Source organism: Diceros bicornis, chromosome 33 (assembly GCF_020826845.1).
Source record: "Diceros bicornis minor isolate mBicDic1 chromosome 33, mDicBic1.mat.cur, whole genome shotgun sequence".
In the NCBI taxonomy this organism is placed as follows: Eukaryota; Metazoa; Chordata; class Mammalia; order Perissodactyla; family Rhinocerotidae; genus Diceros; species Diceros bicornis.
Genome location: NC_080772.1, coordinates 8,984,807 through 9,007,514, shown reverse-complemented (window position 1 = coordinate 9,007,514; position 22,708 = coordinate 8,984,807).

The window sequence follows — 22,708 nt, the reverse complement described above, 5'->3', positions numbered from 1 at the left end:
AGCACTGGCTTCCTCTGTGTACCATCATCATCTCTAGGCCTTCTCCCCTCCTGGTAGCATCATAGCTGCAGCATTTCAGACCTTAAATCCAGAACACACTATCCAGAGAAAGAAACTCTCTCTCTTCTGGTAGTCCCTGAAGAAGAAAGAGACAGCTTCTCTTCCAGAGGCTGTCAGTAAGCATCTCAGTCTCATCGGCCCAAGTTACAACAGGTGTCCAACTGTCACAAATCCCAGAAGGTGGAACACAGCAATCGAGCATAGGCAAAGCTCATCCCTTCAGTGGGGGATGAGAGCAACCCCACTTGAAGGACACAGCTGAGAATTTATGGAAAGGGAAGGAGGAAAGGCCTTTCAACAAATGGCCAGTTCAGCTATTAACGTTATTATTTTAATTCATTGCTATGTTTCTCCATGTAGACCAAGTAAAAAATTCTTTGGAGAAAAAAAGGTATGTCCGTATATGATCATTACTCTCTCATGCCATCTTATTAAAAGCTACATGGACAACCAGCTACCAGGTGGAAGGACAAGGTCTTGGTTCAAAGAATTGAATACGAGCTAGCTTGAATATATGGGAAATAAACAACAAACTCACAGCATGAGACTTCATTTGTTATTTATTTACACATCATTTTAGCAAAGTACTTAGTAGTGCCCATGAATGGATTACGTATTAAAGAGCTTTAAACTCTACAATGTTATTAATGTATTGTTTTGACATTCTTCATAAATAATTATGGTACCCTTATAATTTCACATGAAGAAATCTGGGAAGTAAAATTAGCATTACTTGAAAAAAGAGAATTACGTGGAGAATAAATGCTGGAAAAAATAAAAGCCGATTCACCAGTAAAGCTTCATCACGAGGAGTTCGTGTCTCTCATGCTCCGTCAACCAACTTTGGGGGACCGGGGGTGGGGGAGGAGACACACTTGCCTCAGGTACAGCCCAAAATAAATCCCAGAGGCAGTGAGCAAACATGCTCACTAATTGCAAGGATAATCTCCACTTCCTCTGAAACCTAATCATCCTACTCATGCCCTGAAAATGAACTAAATTGCTATTTCTAGTATTCATCCTGCACACTGGAAAAAATAATTTGTTGCCATCTAAGATTTTCCCCAAACCACATATGCAATAGATACCCATTGAAAACCTGCTTTTTGCTCTCTATTTTATTTTTCTCAGTGCCATGAGAAGATAGAAGGGAAAGATATGGAATTCTTCTCAAGAACTTTATTTTTTATAAATATTATTTGTTTGGCATAAAATTCTGCAGCAGGAATAAATATCTGGCTCCTTTAAGACATCAGTTGGCTCGTTATGTAGATGAGTGCCAGGTACTGACTGAGGGATATGGAAATAGCTGTCAAAAATCCAAGGACAATATATACCTTCCTTTGAAAATGTGGCTCAGAATAGTGAGAAGGGAAGCCGCGGCTTGAACTACATGGCAGCAGAATGCCAAAAGCACACGCAGAAGCCTTATGCCAAAGAGGGCAAGTGGCCCTTTGTTGGAGAACATTGGGGTCCCCAGAGGAGCCAAAATGCCCTCCTGCGTGTGGGGTTCGCCTCTATGATAACTCACAGCTGAACTAGTGGGCCTAAGGAAGCTCCCGCAACCAGCTCGCTCCCCCTCTGGTGAGGGAAATCTAATAAACGGTGGTTTGGCATTCCGACCTAGGAGAAATTTTAAAGCTTTGCTGAGACTCGTTAAGAGACTTCAACTTATTTTAAGTGACTAAAATCCTGAAGATTTCAATGTTATGGTTTCCGGGGAGCAGCGTGGGTAGCATCCATGCCAGCACATGAGACCCTGGTTTCTCAGCTGGCTCCTTGACTTACCAAGAGAGTACAAACAGACAATTGAATCTCTCTGAGCCTCAGTTTCCTCGTCTGTATGTTAAAGACATTAATATACCCTCTGTCTTTGTAGTTTTTAAATGAAATATGTATAAAGTGTCTGATGCAATATCTGGTGCAAGGGTGTTTGGAAAACACTCATTTCCTTGCCTTTCCTCCTATATTTCCTTCAAACACAGATTATTTTCTGATTTTGAGCTAGTTGCACTAGGATGAGATGATTGAGAAGTAAAGCTGACGATAAAAGCAAAGCAAAGAGCCCAGGTGAGAGATTTATTATTTCATTTTTGGGGGATGCATTATTTGGATATTTTGAGACAAGAAAAAATCTCTGCTTTATGTTTCCTATAAATGAGAGTTCTTGAGCAATAGCCTTTCTTCCTGGTTCATAAACCTCTTGGATGGCAGTCAGGATGGGCAGTCAGTGAGAGCCACATTGAAGCAAGGAGAACAGCTGAAGAGGAACATTTCAGGTTTGAACAGTGGTTCATATTTTGTACATGTAGAAAGCACTACTGGAAAAATTAAAATTGAGCAACATGATAAAGAAGAGTCACTTCAGTGTTGAATTCTCAATGTAAATTCCCAAGTCTGGTCTTTCAGGTGCCAGGTCCCTCCGAAGGTCATGTTGATTCATGCAGGAAACAGACACTCATCAGGGAGGCTGTCATTCTAAAGCTATCCTTATATTAATTGTATTTCTTATTTTATTTGGATTGGTCTACGTTATGGACTGAATGTTTGTGTCCCCTCGAAATTCATATGTTGAACCTGAAGCCCCCAGTGTGATGATATTTGGAGATGGGGTCTTGGGAGATAACTAGGGTTAGATAACGTCATGAGGGTGGGGTCCTGGTCTGGTGGGATTAGTGCGCTTGTAAGAAGAGACATCAGAGAGCCCTCTCTCTCTCTCCATGCACACACACTGAGGAAAATCCATGGGAGGGCACGGTGAGAAGGCAGCCATCAAGAAGCCAGGAAGAGAGCCCTCACCAAGAAGTGAATCAGCTGGCACCTTGCTTTGGACTTCCCAGCCTCCAGAACTGGGAGAAACAAAGTTCTGTTGTTTAAGCCACCTACTCTGTGGTATTTTGTTATAGCAGCTTGAGCAGACTAATACAGCCTATATATTTTAAGACATAGTAATAGAAAATCTCACGTTCTAAAATGTATGCTAATTTGAATCACAAAGTTTGAATCTTTCTGTTTCTTAGAAATTTATGAGTTGTATGAGGTCCATTAGATCCAAAGTCCTTAGCCTGACATTAAAGGCCCCCCGTGATCTGATCCCACATGACTTTCCAGCCCCATTTCTTCCTCGTTTCCCTATGTTCCAGGCAAGCCAGACTGCTTCCTCTTACCTTCTTGTTATGTGTCCATTTGCTCACACTCTTCTCTCCATTGGCAATGCCTTTCTCTCATGCTTGGTAACACCAAGCCTATCTTCTCTCAAATGCTCCTTCCTTTATGAAGCCCTCCTCACATCCTTTTCCACTCTAAAGTAAACTCCACCCAAAGCTAAATTGTTAGAAAGGAAAGAGCATTGATTTTAGAGTCAGCCATCCAGGGTTTAAATCTCCACCTCTTCTAATCTAACAACATCCTATGATGATAGGTTAACCTCTCTGTGAAAATGGTGACAGTAATATCTAGCTTGGAAAGCAGATAGAAAGGCTGAATGACATGCACTCCATGTGCTGAGCACAGTTCTTGGCAATTAGCAGGGGCTCAACAAACAAATATTAATCCTTTCTTCACTTCCTTCCACTGACCTCTTACCTCGAAAAAACACATTTCAAGTACCTGCCTTCTTCTCACACTCTTTTCTAGAAGAATTCCAACCTGCAAGGATCAGGTAGCAGAGTCTGTGATACCTAGTTCTCCCTCCCCCACCCTCACTCCTGCCCTGCAAAAAACAGAAAACAAAACAAACTAAGGAAAATTCCTGCAGGACAAATAGTGTCTGTGAACTAAGAGACCGAGAGGGGAGTAGAAGTTGGAGATAAACATTTGAATGGAGCTACCAGCAGAACAGGGATGGGTGCCTATCATTAGGTTATATGTCCCCAGTGTCATAAGCAGAGAGTCAGAAGCTGGTTGGAAGAACAAGAAGAATGAAGCAAACATACAGAGAGAAGCAGAGAAACCAGGAGACAGGAAATGAGATAGAGCTGGTCCCTAAAGCCAACTTGGTGTCTGTTCTTCACTCATCCATTTATTTATCCAATTATTCCACAAACACTTACCTAGAGTCTACCATGGGCCAGTCTAAGGGGAAAAGAGAAAATAAACATAAAGGCATATGAAGTTGAGGTGCTGATAAGTCCTGTGAGGAAAGACAAAGCAGGGTAAGGAAGATTCGAACAAGGAGCAGGACCCGTGTTATTTTACCTCCGGTCTTTAAGGAAGGCCTCTCTGGCAGGTGACATTGAGCAAAGACCTGAGTGGAGAAGCAGTGAGTCATGCTTATATCTGGGGAGGAGCACTCCCCTGCACAAATGCTTTGAGGCAGGAGGGCTCCTAGCATACTGGCGTTACAGCCAGGGGGCCATGAAGCTGGGGTGGTGGGCGTAAGGGGACAGTGGGAGGGCCAGGGTCAGAGTGGAAGAGGGAGGTGACAGGCCGTGTAGAGTCTGATAGAGCCTTCCTGTGGATTCAGTTTGTTTGTTTTCCTGGATTCTTCTAAGATCTGTCTGCTTCCTTCAAAAGAAGACATTCCCATTTTATTTGAGCAGATTTGAATGGATTTTAGATCCTTGAAACAAAAGAAACTTTCATGGAAAGATGTATTTCTTCTAGCATTTTACAGTTTCTATAGTTCTATCCTTAAGTCTCGGCGCTTTAGTGGGCCTGTGTCCCTGGTGTATGATCTTCCAGGGGCTTCTCAGTTTTGCTTGGTTTTTTTCTCTTTGGATGAGACAGGAAGGCTAGACAGGGCTGGAGTTGGGTATTTCCCAGCCCCTGGGGTCAGCTAGGCTCTGATAAAACTCTAATAGTTTAGCTCTGGTTAAATAGTTTCTGCTGAGGCAGGCCTTGTTAAGAAGAACAGAACGCTCTGGCATACTTCAAAATGGTTCCTTTTCTCCCTCCCTTGGCCAGAAGCACAAGGAGATTTTTCTCCAGTCTTCACTGTGATAATCTGGTAGAGCTCCTGGAGATAAAATTCACAAAAGTGTGGGGGTCTGCTATGACTAGGTCCCCCTAGGGTTTTTAACTCTCACTCTGAGCCTCCAGCAATTTGCCAGTTATAGCTTAGATTTCCTACCCGGGAACTGGTTTCCTGGAGGCTTCTGCTCCTGATCTCCTGCTCTACTAAGTTGTGATTCTCTGTATCTGCCTGTCTCTCCAATTTTGGGGGGCAGCAGTTTGCCCTGTGACCTCAGTTCCCTGGTGGACCTAAGAAGAGTAGTTGATTTCCAGTTTGTTCAGCTTTTTTTGTTGTTGTTGTGTGGACGAGAGAGTCATGAAATGGAAAAATTGCTAGAAAGACACAAACTACCAAAACTGACTAGAAAAGAAATAGAAAATCTAAAAAGACTTATAGCAAGTAAACAGATTGAATCAGTAATCAAAAAAACATCGGGGAAAAAAAAGAAAAAGCCCAGGATTTGATGGCTTCCCAGGTGAATTCACATTCTTTTCAAACATTTAAAGAAGAATGAACACTAATAGCTCCCAAACTCTTCCAAAAAATAGAGAGAACAATTCCTAACTCATTCCTTGAAGTCAGTAATACCTTGGTAATAAAACTAGACATTTATTTTTAAGTTTCTATTCGCTTTAAAATTATGTATGCAAACACCTCCTCTCCCAAATTAGAGTAGAATTGCCCCACTTCGGAGATGGTTTATATCAGCCTTGCGTCCCTCTTTTCGGCACAACGTTGTGTGATGGAACGAATGACTGAGAGCGATGTAACATTTCTTTTGTTCATAATTTACATTCTCTGGCTTTTGCCTGTAAATATAGAGAAGAGAACGGCTGAGAATCAAAAATGAAAAAAAGAAAATAAAGAAAAATAAAGAGCCCAGATGACAGGCTTGTGATTTTATCCCACAGATGTATCCTTTGACATTTTTCAAAGCTCAAGTGTGTATCTATGTCTCATCTATTTGTGTTTACTGCTCTCTTCAAGAGATCTTCAAGACTCTTCCCTGAAAGTAGGTGGGGATATCAGAGAAATGTGGAGAAAGTTGAAAATTAGGTTTAGAGCAATAATTAAAAATTAAATCCCTGTATCAATATTGGATAAAGCATGTTTTACACGGTGATATTTTGAGTAATAGGATATATACGTTAAAATTTGGGGATTTTGTATGGGAAGGGGAATAAACCACATAATAATAAACTAAATAAACAAAATAAGTTTGCATTTATAGAAATCCTTAATGATATCACTTTCTAAGCTTAAAAATCTAAAAGTTTCACAGGGAAAACATAATTCAATTTATTCCTAAAGTGGGCATTATCATTTCTTTTTCTCCTTTCTTAGACTCTGTAACTAATAATTGTTGCATTTGGGCAAGGATAATTTTCTTTTATCAAAAAGTGCAACAAGTTTAAAAAATAACTTTGGCTTCCTACCAGTTCTAATCAGGCAGACTTTAATTTTCCTCACCCCAACCTTCATCTTTTTCTTTTGTTCACTCAGCTTCTCTTCCTTCTTCTTAACTTTCCTCTCCTCTCTTCTCTCCAACAGGTCACAGCTTGCCAGCTATTATCACCTTTAGAAACAATCCCTGGCAAAATGTTCAAAACCTTGGTGACCTAATGAGAATTCCCAGGGTCTTCTCAGGCCACTGTTCTTACCCATTATGCCACCTGATTAGCGAGGCCATATTCAGGCACATGCTGGGCTCTCAGAAAAATGGGTCTCTACAATGTGGTATAATTAAGAGAGAACAGAATCTTGAGTCAGAAAACCTATGTTTGAATCCTCTCTCCATGACTTACCAGTTACGTGACCTGATAAAATCATAATCTCACTGCACTTCATCTTTCTCACTTGAAAAGTGGGTTTTAACGACATCCAACTCAGTGGGGGCTTTGAAGACTAAATGAGAGAATACAAAGCTCTGGTATAAAAGAGCTTCATGCACCTACATAACAACATATATGTCATTGTAACATCAGGCTCTTAATTCAAGAGGGTTCCGCCATCCCAAATTGCTACTCTTCATTCCCAGCTTGAGAAGCAGAGTGAGGGAAATAATAATCACTGTCATATCCTTGATAACAATGGTGACTACTGCTTATTAAGAGCTTACTTGTCACCACATGTTATGCCATACACTTTATATATATTATTTCAATAAATCCTCACAATAACCCAATGAGGTAGAAACTGAAATTCTGAAAAGTTAGGATCACAGTCACTGAATTGTCAAGCTGGGATTTGAACCTGTATCCTCTTTGACACCAAAGCCTGTGTTCTAATAACTACGTACGTAACCTGTTTCCTGACAGCCATTCCGTATTCTCCCATTGGCACCTAAAAGGTCTACTTCTGTTCTTTGGAAAGCTGTACCCACCCTTACTTGTGGCAGAGAGGAGAGTGGGAGGCTCATATGAGGACAATGAAGAAGTGGTGGTGAAGTGGTGAGGTTTCCTCAGGTGGGAGGGTTAGTTATGAGGAGCAACGCATTGTGTCTATTGGAGTCATGTGTCTTGTCTTTAGGCTATCCTTGCTGAAAAAGCTAAAGCCAGTGTGCCAAACTGTGGTAGCTGCAATTTTTGATCCGCCTAGCACATTTTCCCATGCCCTATCTTCTGATTAACACGCCTCCCTCTGTTTGCAAAACTCCTTCCCATTCCTTGAGGTTCTGGTGGAGCTGTCAGAAATGGTGTCCCAATCTCAACCTCCACCTGAAGGGTAGACATGTGACCTAAGCTGGGCCTGTAACAATAATCCATCCCTGTGGCTACAGTTATTAATCCATGGTTGGCGACCTGACTCAGGAAGGCCAATCAGAGTCCATTCCGTGGAATGGCATTTGGATTGGGAAGAGATAAGTCTCTTTATACAAATGATGTTAAGTGGAGATGTGGGAAACTTGTGCTGAGGTTTTCTCTTGCTTTCTACCCTGCCAAAATAGAGTTAGCACATCTTCAGTAAGAAAGAATCAAAAGAAATTATGGGAGACAGGAGAGAGAAAGAGAGAAAAGCCGGCAATATTGTTTGAGTTCTTAGATCCAGCCTTACCTGAGGCCAAGATCCACCCCTGGGTTTCCTAGGAACCCAAACCAACAAATTTCCTTCTTAGAGTTGAGCTAATTTGAATTGAGAATCTATCTCTTGCAATCAAAAGGATCTTGATCCAGATAATTTAACATAGTGAAGAAAGCTAAAAAGCCTAGAGATAGAGATGGAAGTATATCAATATATTTAGAATATACAATTTATAAGATGGTTCCACTCCAAGATAAAACATAATTTGTGTACAGACCTCTTGCAAAGAAGGAACTGTATTTTCTCCCTGGACATTTCTATAATTTCTTTTGTAAAAATGAAAACAGGGGCTGACCTGGTGGCATAGTTGTTAAGTTCGCATGCACTGCTTCAGTGGCACAGGGTTCACGGCTTCAGATCCCGGGCACAGACCCTTGCACCGCTTATCAAGCCATGCTGTGGCAGGCATCTCACATATAAAGTAGAGGAAGATAGGCATGAATGTTAGCCCAGGGCCAATCTTCCCCAGCCAAAAAAGGAGGATTGACAACAGATGTTAGCTCAGGGCTAATCTTCCTCACCAAAAAAAAAAAAAAAAAAAAAAACAGTCATAATCTATAGGGGAAAAACCTTCAAGTGCCAAAATATTTTAATATACTGAACATTCAGATAAAGATAAAGATTCTCTGTGTTTGTATTCTCACCACTAGCCTGAGGCTTATAGAGGAATACTGCCTGAGAGTATTTACTATCATACCCATACCCCTCTCCAAAAGCCGTAAGATAAAGCTTTCAGATCATTTTAGAAAGTTATTTAGTGGTGATGAGGACCACTAATTATGGTTATGAGAACAATTCTCAAGACTCTGAAGTTGAGTTTTGGTATCATTTAAAGTACAGTCCAAACAGCAGCTTAGTGAATCAGATCAAAGTAACAACATGAGGCAATACAAGACCAATTTCTACATTTTAATTTTTGCTTCTTCTCCCACTGCGAAATGCTATTAAAGAATGTTATCAGACCCTGATGCTGTAGATCTTGATGGTCTGGCCAGGTAAGACAACCAGTCATGGGAGATTTTATTTTTTCTAAGAAAAACCGAGATTTCTGTGTGTATCAGACTTAAAGAAGAGAACTTACTTCATCACCTTTGGGCTTTGGAGTGCATTTACTCATTGAATATATTTTAAATTTTGGTACGCACATAACAATTCCAGATTTCCATTTTGAATCCTTCAACCTAGCTGTGTTTCTGTTCAAGGGCTACTTTGCTGACTTAGGCAGTACAGCGAGAAGGTCAACAAACTTAGTCAAAAGATAACTAGTTTTGTGATCTTCACCTCTTTGGATTTTAGTTACTTCACTGTAAAATTATAAGATTGTTGGAAGTCCTCTATATAGCCCCACTAAACTGTAACTTTCTACTAATACAAATACCAATACTAATCTCAAAGAATAGTGTCGTATATTCCTCTCACTTCTACAGGATCATCTCCTTCTCCATTAACGTCTCAGCATAGTTCTGGCATTTAACAAACATGAGTGGCTGTCTTCTTAGCCTAAGTGATCATGACAATCTAGTTGAATTGTGTTCATAAAATATAAGAAATATACATTTTCTACAATCATTCCAAAGAGAAATGCTGACATGTAGTTCATTGATTTGACTTACAACGAAACATATGAAGAAAACAGGAGAGTCAAGCATATTTAAGTGCGTTTATAAATGCTCACTGAAATTTGAGTGAAATGTATGACTTTCTGCATGCTAATATTTTAATAAAGACTATTGTATATACCTAAATTGATTCCCAAAGTTAGACAGTCTGCCTCTGATATTTTAAAATCACGAGTAGAAGAGGGAGTCTAAATATTCTACATATTTTTCCCCATGACCTTCAAGCTGCTGAAGAAAGATTTCTTTGAAATCCTTATCACAACCAGAAAAGGGAGGGTGGATCATAAAAAACTGATCAAAGCAATTCATCTGTTAACTCTTCAATGCTGGCAAGATTCTGGTAGATTTTATAGATTTCTATAAGCTCTACACAAAATTGTTTAGGTGAATGAGAATTTTCCATTGCTTAATTATTTATATTTATTTGTATAATTTGCACATATAGTAAATCATTTATTTCTCATAGCAATCCTACGATGTAGAGACTATTATTATTCTCATTGTACAGATAATTTAACTGAAAGAGAGAGAAGGTGAATAGCTCCCAAAGGTCACAAGCTCACAAGGGGCAGAGCCTGATGATGACCCACGGTCACCCAGCTCCAGGACCAAGCCTGTGACCCTGACAGCACAGTGCCTCTCACCATGAGGAGGAGAACTAGGATTGACTTTGGCGAATTTTGTGTGTTTATATCAGTTAGACCACGGGCAGTTTATATATGAATATTTTAGAATGGTTTCTGTTGAGTGCTATTTAGACGCAAATACTAGGGAGTCCCTGCTTTCGCCTAGGACATTGCTGATAGATAGAACATTGAAGCTGTATGAGGAGGTCACAGCAGGCAACATCTGAGCTGCCTAGCTAAGGGGTAGTGGACTCAGAGGAACAAAGTATTCCAGTGACACAGGAGGACCTGGGTGGGTAGGAGTGTGCCGTCTTTAATGTCAGTGAATGTAGGCCAGAGGCATAAATGTCTAGGGCCTGGAGGATTGCGCAAGAAATTGCATTCTATTGGTCAGTCACACAATGAGGGAGGGTAAGCCCGGGGGAAATAGATGTTACGTATCCATCTGCATAAAGCCAGAGATTTCCTTCAGCAATCAAGGTCCGGAAGCAGTCGTCACACTCAGCTCCGGGGACAAGATGTTCCATAAGCAGATCCCAGTGCCCCGATGAAGGTGGCGGCGGGGCCCGCGGAGGGGCTGGCCGGCGAGGCGGGGCGTCAGGCTGGGGAAGGTCTAAATGCCGACAGGACGCGGGGATTCAGAGCCCAGCGGATTCACCTCCGACTTCACGTGCATCGTTCTGGGCGGTTTAACCAGTGTCACCTGGGAGCCAGTATCCATTAATAAACCACTAGATGGGAACAAAAAAATGAAGCCTTGGAACGCAGCCAGTGAGCCGGCTCTACTGAAAATGCTTGCAACTTCTCTGCTGCTCCAGATGTGAGACTAATATACGACTGTGGATTCAATAAGGAGCAATTGCAATAAAGTGAACTGAAAATGGGGAACGGAAAACCTAGGAGTATATGCTCATTGGCAGTCCCGAGCCTAGGGAAGGTGGACAGAGAGCAGCTGGACATGGAGGCTGCCAGAGATGGTGTGACTTTTCCTTCTTTTCTTTTCTTTTCCTTCTTTTTGAAGAAGCCAGAATCAAAAATAGCAACCAGCTCAGCGAACAGCGTCTACAGCTGCTAAGGAGAGAACAGCCTTCATTCAAATGCGCTGCAGAGAGGACGGCTGGTCACCTCGGTCTGTTCAGCCAGCCTGGTGCACAGATTTAGCAACAGTCAGTGGCAGGAGCTTTGAATATAAAAGACACGGATAGGTATCTGGGATAACTCCAATTCAGTTACATTTTCCTGAAGGAAAACTTACCAAGTCCTTTTCCATTATGCCCAAATTCAGTTCTCTCTGGTTGGCCCAGATTCTTTGTTTTAATGTGGAAATGTCTCAGCCTTCAAAATAGAAGAGATGGGGCTATTAAAATAGAGAAATTAGAGCATTAAAAGTTGAGATATTGTCTGGTTCAGGTTTCTGACTGCACCAAATAGACGGATGGCAGGATATTTGTGTATTCTTTTGGGGTTAATATTCTCTTCTTTAAACCTGAAAAAATGTACTTTCCACGTTATCAACTGACAATCCTCAACTTTGAAGTGGGGTATGTGAGGGATGAGGTCCCCCCCTGGTTGTGATTTGACAGAGGGACTCAGCAAACAGGCATTTAGTGTCGCCAGAGCTGTACACCCTACAGTGGTGGGGCCTGCAGAGAACACCAAATAATGAAGATGCCCACTTTTCCCCCAGGATGGTGTTTATACTCAGACACCGGCAGAGCTGGTGCACAAATAATTTATAATATAAGGCAGCAAGGCAGAATGGATTAAGTGCATGCACCCACGCACACACAAATCCACAAATGTCCTATGGGGATAGAAAGAGGGAGAGTTTATATCAAGGAGAAGGAATCAAGAAGTGACTTGGAGATGGACCTTAAAAAATTAGGATTTTGACAGATGAAGATCTTGGGAAACCATATAGTCATCTAGTTTGGATAAAAGAGAAAAAGCTGAAAAGGAAGGTTGAGCCCTATTTGAAGGGATTTGAAATACTGTTTGAAGGATTTTGAGCAAGAAAGTGACATGGTTGGAGCTGCAGTTTAAGAAAATGTCCAAAATAACAAAAAAGATATTTTACTTTTTATTATCGTTACCCTCTGAACATAGGAAGACCAGTGATCGGAAAGGGTGAAACAGAGTAAGTTCTTGGATTTCATTATGTTGCTCAAGCTCATCCTCCCTTTTAGTTTGGAAAGGCAAGTTTATTTCTCATAGTCTGAGTGTAAAAAGATGGCAATAAATTTCAAATTAAAATCTTTCTTCTAGAGTGCTATAAACATATAGACAAGAAAAAAGAAATATGGTTCCATAGGCTGTCCCCAAAATATTAATTAATATGATACATTCTGACAAAAGTAGGGCAGGTCATTATTACCTTCATGTTCAGAATGATAAGCTCAAGGTTCACCTTCAGGTGTCAGATCCTGGTCCTGTGCCACCCCCACCTGGGGTCTTCCCCAGCCCCTGTCTAACCCCCTCATGTTCCTTACGTCCCTTCCTGGCCTCCTTGTCTAGTAGTTTGTCCACTGGAGTTTTGACATTTAAAAATCTCTTCAGCAGAGTAAGAAGCCCTTCCCTAGCCTTTGTCTCTCTGTCTTCCTTCTTCGTAAATCTATTTTGAGAGATATAGCCTGTAAATGTGGTTGTCAAGGTAAACACGTCTTGTCAGGGAGAAAATCGTGAAGGATTTTGTAACTGATTAGCAATATAATGTGGGAGGGAGACCAAGAAAACAGCCCCAGAAAACTCGCACCCACCAGTGTGGCTATCATAGAGATGGCACAGGAATTCAGGAGAGAATGTGACTGGTGCACCAGAGCAGAGGGTGAAAGGTACAAGAGCTCAAGCCTGAGGAACCAGTGGACACTCACCAGTCACCACAATATTCTAACTCAACAGTCAGAGCCTCACACTTTTTCCCCAGCCCACTCATTTGCCTCCACCCAGGTGGGTAATTCAGTGCCAATACTCTGACTCTTAAAACAGGAAAAAAGGAACCCATGTCAATATCAAGTATTAGAAAGATCTCATTTAAATCAAAAATGAAGAGAAGGATGGTATCTGTGTGAGTAACACTAATTTATTTAATAAAACAGAATTATCAAAACTCACTTCTCCTCTTTCAATGGGTCTGAAAGGTCCTGGGGAGTTGCAGAGGTTCAGACAGTCACATGGACATCAGCATTGCTCCCTCTGCCTTTAGCATCGCCTGCATACACTTTAATTTGATAGTCTTACTGCGTCCAGGCCTCTTGCCTCCTGTGAATTAAGAATGATTTCAGTACCAGAGTGGACTCTGTTTTTTTAATCAATAATGGAAGAGACTGAGATTTTTTTTCTTGAATTTCAAGCTGTCGGGGGAAGAGGGAGAATCTCCCTCTGCCCTTTCCCTTAAGGTTCTTCTGGCTGGCCAAATAATCAACAAGACAGGTTAGCAGGAGAAAATAATACCAAGTTTAATAACATGTATACATGGGAGAAAGCAGGGACACTGCGTTTCTCAACACAATAGCAGAAATTCTCGTCTTAAATATCATTTTCAGCCAATGACAAAGGAGGATTTTGGGGGTGGGGGAGTCAGTTACAGGAGATTACCACTAAAGCACAGTAAACAAGAGTAAGGTTATTATGCAGATTTACGACCTCACCTTCCACATTGATAAGTTTCTAGAAATGAGGTCATCCCCCCTCTTCCCAAGACAGAGAGGGAGATACCTTTACAAATGGAGATTTCCCTTATAAATGTAAATGTTTGTCTGGCAACTCCTCGCAGGGCCATCCAGAGAATGTGGCCAGAGAGACAGAATTTCTGATAAGATGGGCTTGTTGGTGCCTTTCCTATTGTAACATCTATTCAAGGTAAAGAGATATATTTCAGGGTGGCCAAATTTTGATCTCCCACAGTCCCGCCTTTGAAACTAAAAGTTTCACAGTCCTTTTGAAACTTAAAGAAGTTTCATAGTCCAGAAGCTGAGTTGGTAGATTGTTTCATCTCACTGAACACATTTCTTAGTCCTGATAATAGATCAGTTCAATTAAGTTCCTTTTGGAAGGTGGTGATGCAGGTGGGCTCTCAAGGTCACGCCTATATTGTGGAAGCAAGCAATCAAGTATTTAATAGAAGCATTTTTATAAAAGAAAAACAAGGTTAATGGTTGGAGCAAGTTGTAAAGCAGTTTTTGAGTTCAGAGGACAGCCAGTGAAGAAGAATTTTAGATGTCAGCGTCAAAGCATCTTTTGCAGTTTAAAATGTCTTGGATGGTGTCGTCAGGTCATCTCAAGTTTATATCAAGTCCATCAGCTTCAGTTTGTAAGGCTTCAGGAAAAAGGGCAGGTTCAGTTTTTAGTGATTTCAAATGAAAATGATGGAAAAAATCAAAAACGTTAGTTTGGATATCTGTAGCCAGATATTTCAGGAGACTAGAAGAAATCAGGATCCAGTCTAGTCAACAGATATAAAACAAAAACCTCAAAAGACAACAAAACTAGGATCTAATATCTGCAAACTTATACTGAAATAGTTTTTACTGAAATATAATTTTTCTCTCTAAAATCACCCTCATTTTTATTAAGATAGCCAAATTAAAACTAGTTTGCAAAATAAGTCTAGTTCCAATAGAGTTGGCCCAATTATTTACATAAGTACAGCAAGAATAGCAGCTGATCACATAGGCTCTTTTAAACCTGCTTTGCTGGAACTTTTTATAAGGAATCTCAGATTGAACTTTAAAGGTCTCTCGAGGCCAGGAAAGCCAAGCCAAGGATTTTGTCATCAGACTTCGCCTGTAATACCTACAGATTTGGGTGAATTCCTCTCTTCCGAGGTTTCCCAAAATATTTTGAGGTTCCTTGTACCTGCCAGATAAGTGACATTCTTTACTTATCCTGGTAAGTGCTGCTTGGAACATAAAGGTACCAGGCCAATATTTCCACGTGGCTTTATTCCATAAAGTCCAATCTTCATTCCTCAAAAGCTGTATGGTTATATTGCAAATATGATGTTCCAGTCACAACCTTGGTAATAGACCCAGTGTTTCCAATTGTGTCCTGTTATAAGGAGAAGAGATTCTTATTGAACTTATGCAAATAACTATATTGCCATGAAAACAACAATATTCACTCACTAAGAGTTTCTAAATCCTGGAGGGATCAGATAGAGAGAAAAAGATAAATATTTCAATTTTACTTACAAAAATATCATTTACTAAATTGCTGTAAGTCATAGCTATCTCGGGAGAAAAGAGAAAAAGTTTTCCTTAAATCTGAAAAAACAAAACATTAAAAATTCAGCAATACTTCAAATGAAAAATCATAAAAATTATAAGCATCCTTATCAGTTTATTCAGTCCTGTGTAATCTATTCTTGATACCACTCTTTTTGTTAGTGGCTTTATGAAGTCATCAGTTTCTCCATCGGATTTCTGTAATATTTTACCAAGTTCAGTTTTATGATCAGAAAGTTTGTCAGAAACCTGTACAGTTCCAGTGTAAATGTCAGAGTCCTTTCTATGAATTTTTCTGAAGTCGAAACATTTTGCAAAAGCATTAGAGCAAAGAAATAAGTCTGTAAACAACAAGACCTCAAAATGGCAATTGACAAGGAAATTTGGTTAATTTTGTGACATACAACACTTTAAAATAATAATAACCAGAATTATGACTGATAACCAGGACAGATCAGAATTTCAGTAATGTTATACACTTTTAAAACACCTATATCAATAACATTTGCCCACATAATAGCACCTAAGCAGGCTTATCATCACTTGTCTGACAATGCTTTCCATGTAATTTAACATACTGAATAAGCCTAATAAGTCTAGTATCTTTCCCCTTATAGGAAGAGAGCAAATTTCTTTGAGAAGTTCCAGGGCCCTTTGAAAATTCTCAAAGAAATAAAAGTTAAAAAAAAAGACTTTAAGATATGAATTTTGGGGGAGCTTGTCAAAAATATAAACAGTCAAAGCAAACAGAGCATTAACAGTCCAAAAGCCTTAATAGAGAGACCTCAGTCTTTTGAACGTAGGAAATTATTTTAACAGTTTTTTTTTTCTGTCTTTTAGGTAGACTTACTCAAAGGGAAAGAAAAATCTTTTATAACCTCTTTATCAAGTTTAAGCAAATTATCCTTTTATGAGAAATTTCAATTTTGCACCAGCTTACTTCTGCTATTAAAACTCATTTACTTAATTAAATTCATTTCAATCTTAGCCAACTTGACCATGCAAAAACTCCTTTTCCAGAATTCCTCTTCCACAAACCTTCTATAACTTTCTTTTTACATTCAGAATTTGTCCCATGTCTTTCTTTTCCCTTCTAGTACTTGAGGACAAATTTATCTTTCTTAACCAAACAAAATATTTCCATTCTTTGTACCTTTATACATCTTACTTTCCTTGTACACAGACATATTTTTCTTAATTTTCAATCACATATACTAATTAGAAATTTTAACCTTTAGAAACCTTAATTTGTGAGTAAAAACTAAGTAAACCATTATAAACTTTCTTTTACATTAGTATCTTGTGGCTTGGAAAATTTATAAACACTTCATAACTTCTAGAAACATGTTACTTTATAGTATAATCTTTTAATAAAACACATGTTTATCAATAGACCCAAAACATCTTTTAGTTTTCCTGTAATGAAAAGCCAAAAGTAGACAAACGTACATTTAGCAATCAATGTCTAATATCTTATGTTATTTGGAAATGATGATACTCAGTGAATCTTTTATCATAAATTTTAACAAAACTCTAAAGTTTTAAGTCACCAAAAAGAGTTTGGAAGCAGTAACTACCATAACACATAATTATTGTTTAAAGTTCATCCAACATTTATCTTTTTCACAACTATTTAGTTACTTATTCCCAATAACTATTTAGATTGCCTATAAGACTTCATAAGACATTAGATAAAATTAGCCATCATTTAAATTACTATTTTTGTTAACCAGTTCTGTAATAGAAATAACATCAGTTTTTTCCTACAAAATTTCATGCAATTTTCATCACCTCTTATACCTTTAAACATAATTATCATTAAGATTTTTATCAATAGGTCTTGGTCTTCTAACTTTGGACAAGAGAAGCATTTCCAGTCAGACATTTTAAAACATACTCAGGCAAAGTTGATGTAACCTCTTTGTATAAAATTAGCTCAAACATTCCAACCTTTATAATCTTATCAACACTTACACTTTTACATGTTTTCAATTTAATTGTAACCTGAGTCAAGGTCTTAAGACTAGTCAAATTTTTTCCTTCCTTTTTCTGGCCTTAATTCTTAGGTACCAATTAAGCAATTATGTGAGAGCTCTCAAAACATTTTTTTTTTCCCCCAATTTAGAAGTTTTTCCAATTCAAAGGATCCGTCGTCTGGCCATTGACGAGTAGGATCTTTATTTGTATATTTATTCCAATAGTGACTCGAACCAATAAGCCTTTTTAAGGAAAGACCCGGAGGTAACTTTCCACGCTTAGACTAAATCTTTACCATGGACGCAAGAGGCGTCCCTGGTGAGGGCGCAGATGATGTAGCCCCCATGATCCACAGAATTCACTCCCAAAGATATTCAGAGACAGTAAAGACCTTCGTTGCACAGGCGGTAAGGATGTCTCCGGTCTCCCACAATAGTGTGGGACGCCTCCAGTCACAGACCCGCTAATCTGTGACACCGGGCGGGCGATACTGGAATGGGATTTTTCCAGCACTAACAAGCAACGAAGGTAAAGACAACAAAAGCCCTTATGGACTGGGCCCTTTATGACAAACTCCCCTGAGAACTTGGCACAGCCGGACAAAGAGACAGTTCGGAACCCCAGTCTACTCGACTGGCCACCAAGGTGCACCCCGGTAAATGCACCTTCCGTATGGTGGAGACCAAGGAGAATATTCTCACTGGTCACAAAGCCAAGTTTTCAGGACACAGAACAAGACAGAGATTATTCTGGGAGGAAAAGGGATCAAGATCAAAACCAAGAGTACTCTACCAAATTTAAACCAAGAGTCACTAAAAGCCCAAGAAACTAGTTTCCCAAATATTTTCTCCTGCCAATCTAAATTTAGAAAGAGAAAAAAATTCTCACCATTTCCTTCCGCCGGGCTCCGCAGATAGAGATTCCGGGAGGCTGACGTGGTAAGAAATCTTACCTTTTGCCGGCTTTCGTCAGGCGTTCCCGTATCTCATCATCTGCAGTAGTCCAGGGAGAAGGCAGGTCTTCCAGCCAGAGAAGGCAACTTACCAGCCAGTGCTTCTCCTGGCTGGCTCGCCAAAACTGTCGGGGGAAGAGGGAGAATCTCCCTCTGCCCTTTCCCTTAAGGTTCTTCTGGCTGGCCAAATAATCAACAAGACAGGTTAGCAGGAGAAAATAATACCAAGTTTAATAACATGTATACATGGGAGAAAGCAGGGACACTGCGTTTCTCAACACAATAGCAGAAATTCTCGTCTTAAATATCATTTTCAGCCAATGACAAAGGAGGATTTTGGGGGTGGGGGAGTCAGTTACAGGAGATTACCACTAAAGCACAGTAAACAAGAGTAAGGTTATTATGCAGATTTAAGACCTCACCTTCCACATTGATAAGTTTCTAGAAATGAGGTCATCCCCCCTCTTCCCAAGACAGAGAGGGAGATACCTTTACAAATGGAGATTTCCCTTATAAATGTAAATGTTTGTCTGGCAACTCCTCGCAGGGCCATCCAGAGAATGTGGCCAGAGAGACAGAATTTCTGATAAGATGGGCTTGTTGGTGCCTTTCCTATTGTAACATCTATTCAAGGTAAAGAGATATATTTCAGGGTGGCCAAATTTTGATCTCCCACAAAGCTTACCAGTGTTCATAATGAACTTTCTGCCAAGTAAATCAATATAAAAATAAAATTTGTTAGCATTTTAGCTGAGAAGTATCAGAAAAAGAGGTTACACTCGGGTAATAAATGAGAAAATTGGCCTTCTGAAAGTCCCCTGTTCTTCTAGCAGGACTACCCACTCCTCACCATGGGAAGAGAGCTCAAACCTCGGCTTCTAGATTTAGTAGAATCCATGAGTCATCTTTGCCCTGTGCTGACACACTATCTAAGAGAAGGGCAGTCTTTTGGCACCTGGGTGTGAGAGGGAAGCTCTTTCTACCCAGCTGTAAAGTCTGCCTCCTTTCTACCTTTTTAGGAAACACTCTCCTTCCTTTCCAAGCAGGTAGCTTGTGCTGTTGTAAAGCTGGGGTCAGTTGTGCCAGAGAAAAGCCGTCAGTCAGACAGGTTTGATGCTCAGGTGGGAGTGACGGAAGAAGCTTGTTCTTTTCAGGGGTATTTTGATTTAATACAATGCCCAGTGAAACTAATGATTTCTCCAAAACTGTGAGTCTTTGATTGTAGAGCTCCAGACAGCTGGGTATTGGGGTGGAGTGGGGTGGGTGTGAGGGGCGAGTTGCAGGCAGTGGGATGGTGAGGAGGTGGGGTTTCCCGTTAGCCTATGAATCACACTGCCTTGGTCTACTGTTAAGCCCGGGCCTCTCAGGATCCACGGACACTGCTGATTCCCAGTCATCTTGCTGAGGGGATTATCTAGGAATGGGGTAAAACAAGGGACTTGTGTCATGGGCACTTTCCAACTCAGCTCTGACTCTCACTGGTTCTGTGACCTCAAGATGGTGATTTTGCCTCTCTCAGTCTTGGTGTAACCTAATCCGTAAAATGAACATAATAACGATAATTTTTAATGTAATGATGACAATGCAAATCATACTAGTAGTTATACATTCTAACATGAGTGGAAGCTCTAATCCCTGCCGTGTCGCACCAGGATCCTTCCTGTCAATTCCACCCCAAGGAAGAAGTGTGATGTGGATCAAGACCTATGGGGTCACAGTTTGGAATAAAACATTTAAAAGTCTTGTTTCTGCTTGAAAGGTTGTTTGGTGAATCCCAGGCCTTTTGTATCTCTATTTAAAAAAAAATTTTAATAATTCTCTTTTAGGGTGATAAAAGGGTTGAGCATGCGTTTTATTTGGAAAGAAGAGACCCGTGCCCACCTTAGAACAAGAAGGAACAAAGACCAGGGAAAAAAGCCAAAGGAACAGTCTTCTTAGTTCTATTCTTAATCTAGTGCAAGACGGTAAATAGGTTTCCTTTCATGTGCCCCAGAGTGCTCCATGGAAGAGCATTGAGGCCACCTCTGGGTCCTGATGGCACCTCGCGGGGATGCAGAGCATGCAGGGCATGAATTTGCCCTCCCTGGTCTGGCAAGATACCACTCAGGCTCACAAGGGTAAGAGTCCAGGTAGAAATTTGAGTCTAAAGCTGTAGCTTAATAATTCAGCATGCATTTTTGGCTTTAGTGTCCCATTGCATTAATTTTTCCCAGAAATTTACTGGGCTGTGGCTATGTTAGCCCATTGAGGACTTGGGATCCTGCCAAAGTCCCTTTTCCTTAGAATGATAATTCTGGCATTGCTCAGCAAAGCGAAGCTCAAGGTGTTCACTGGAGGCTGGGCCGCTCAGCAGCCCCAAGCTGTAGAGCGGCTGCACAATTCTTTGACACACTTTTAGTCAAGAGAGGAAAGCTTTGGAGAGAGGCTTGTTCACAGGTGGGTCAAGGCGGCCTCGCTTAGGTACCTCAAGTTGCGAAAGCAACTGTGGTCTGTGGACCACGAAATCTGTACATCCATCTGATTAGAGGAGGGAGACGGATCCCTCTGGGGCCAAGCCCACTTGCCCTGGAATAGGCAGAGATCCTGGGGAGAGGCTGTGGTTGGGCCTTTTGGACACTGGTGAATGAAATAACATTTGCTTTTCCTTTCTCCCTCCTTTCCCAGGAAATGCAAAGCCACGGGCACATAGCTTGGAGAGCTTCTTGTTACGAATGCTCACAGGCAAAAAGATTGTCCTAGACCAGGGATGTTTTTCAATTCAGAATTAAGGTATCAGGAATGCAGAAGCTAAAGAGAAATGTTAAAAAGGTGTTCTTTAAATATTTATTAAGGATGCTAAAGAGAATAAGAAGGCCTTGGGGAAGACCTGAGGGCTAGAGTTGGCTGCATTTAAAGTTTCTCAAGTTAGTCAGAAAAATAGTGTTTCTGAAGGCACTCTCCTCAGAGGAGGCAGTCTGCCTAGTTGTGGGAATCTTTTTGCAGTTAACCTATTTATGGGAAACTTCCCCCAAGTGCATTTTAAATTCACTGGTACATTAAATTCACTGATAACTGGTACAAACAGGAATTAAAATGCCTTTCTCTTTTTCTCTCCTCCCTTCTCTCTGTCTATGTCCTTCCACCTCCTAGCACTGCCCCTGCTCTCCTGTACAGCTAACAATGGCATGCGGGTCTAGAACAGCATGGTTAGGCTTCTGGGAACAGCCCCTTGGGTGGGGAGACACTACTATATAAGGTTCTTTTATGCACATGGGATGTTGGCTACTGCAGAGGTCCCATTAGGCTCCAGGATTTGGTGCTTTTGACATCTTGTAGATGTGGGGTGGTGGCTGCAATCCACTGCAGAGTTTACTTAGCTCCTGAAACAGAGACAATGGAAATGGAACAATGTTAGCACTGGTTAAAGAAACTGGATTAATTCCAGCGAGCTGACCCAAACTTTAGTTACTGAGCCAGAGACCTCAGATCACTCCAAGCCTTAGAATAGGACTCATTGGCCAGTGTTGAGTGAAAGCAACACAGTCATGCATTGCTAAACAAGCAGGATAAATTCTGAGAATTGCATCGTTAGGTGATTTCATTCTTGTGTGAACATCACAGAGTGTACTTACACAAACCTGGATGGTATAGCCTACTACACACCTGGGCTATATGGTACAGATCTCATGGGATCACCATCATATATACAACAGATACAAGAATTGTAAATATTTTCTTCAGTCTGTCATTTGCTTTTCAATTTTTTAAGGGTATCTTGAAGAGCAAAAGTCTTAATTTTGATAAAATTTAATTTATCCTTTTTTTTTTGTATTTTTTTCTTTTTCGCTTTCAGTGTTCTAAGAAATCCTTACCTACCTAAAAGGCACAAATATATAATCCCATACTTACTTCTAGAAGTTCTATACTTTTTGATTTTACATTTAGGTCTGTGATTCTTACTGAATAAATTTTTTACTAAAATGTGATGAAGGTGTCAATGTTCACTTTATCCATGTAGTTAATCAGTTGTTCTAACACCTTTTTTTTTTTTTTTTGGTGAGGAAGATTGGCCCTGAGCTAACATCTGTGCCCATCTTCCTCTACTTTATATGTGGGATGCCTGCCATAGCATGGCTTGATAAACAGGGGATAGGGCCGTGCCTGGGATCCGAACCCGTGAACCCCCACCAAACAAAACACGCGAACTTAACCACTACGCCACTGGGCCAGCCCCTCTA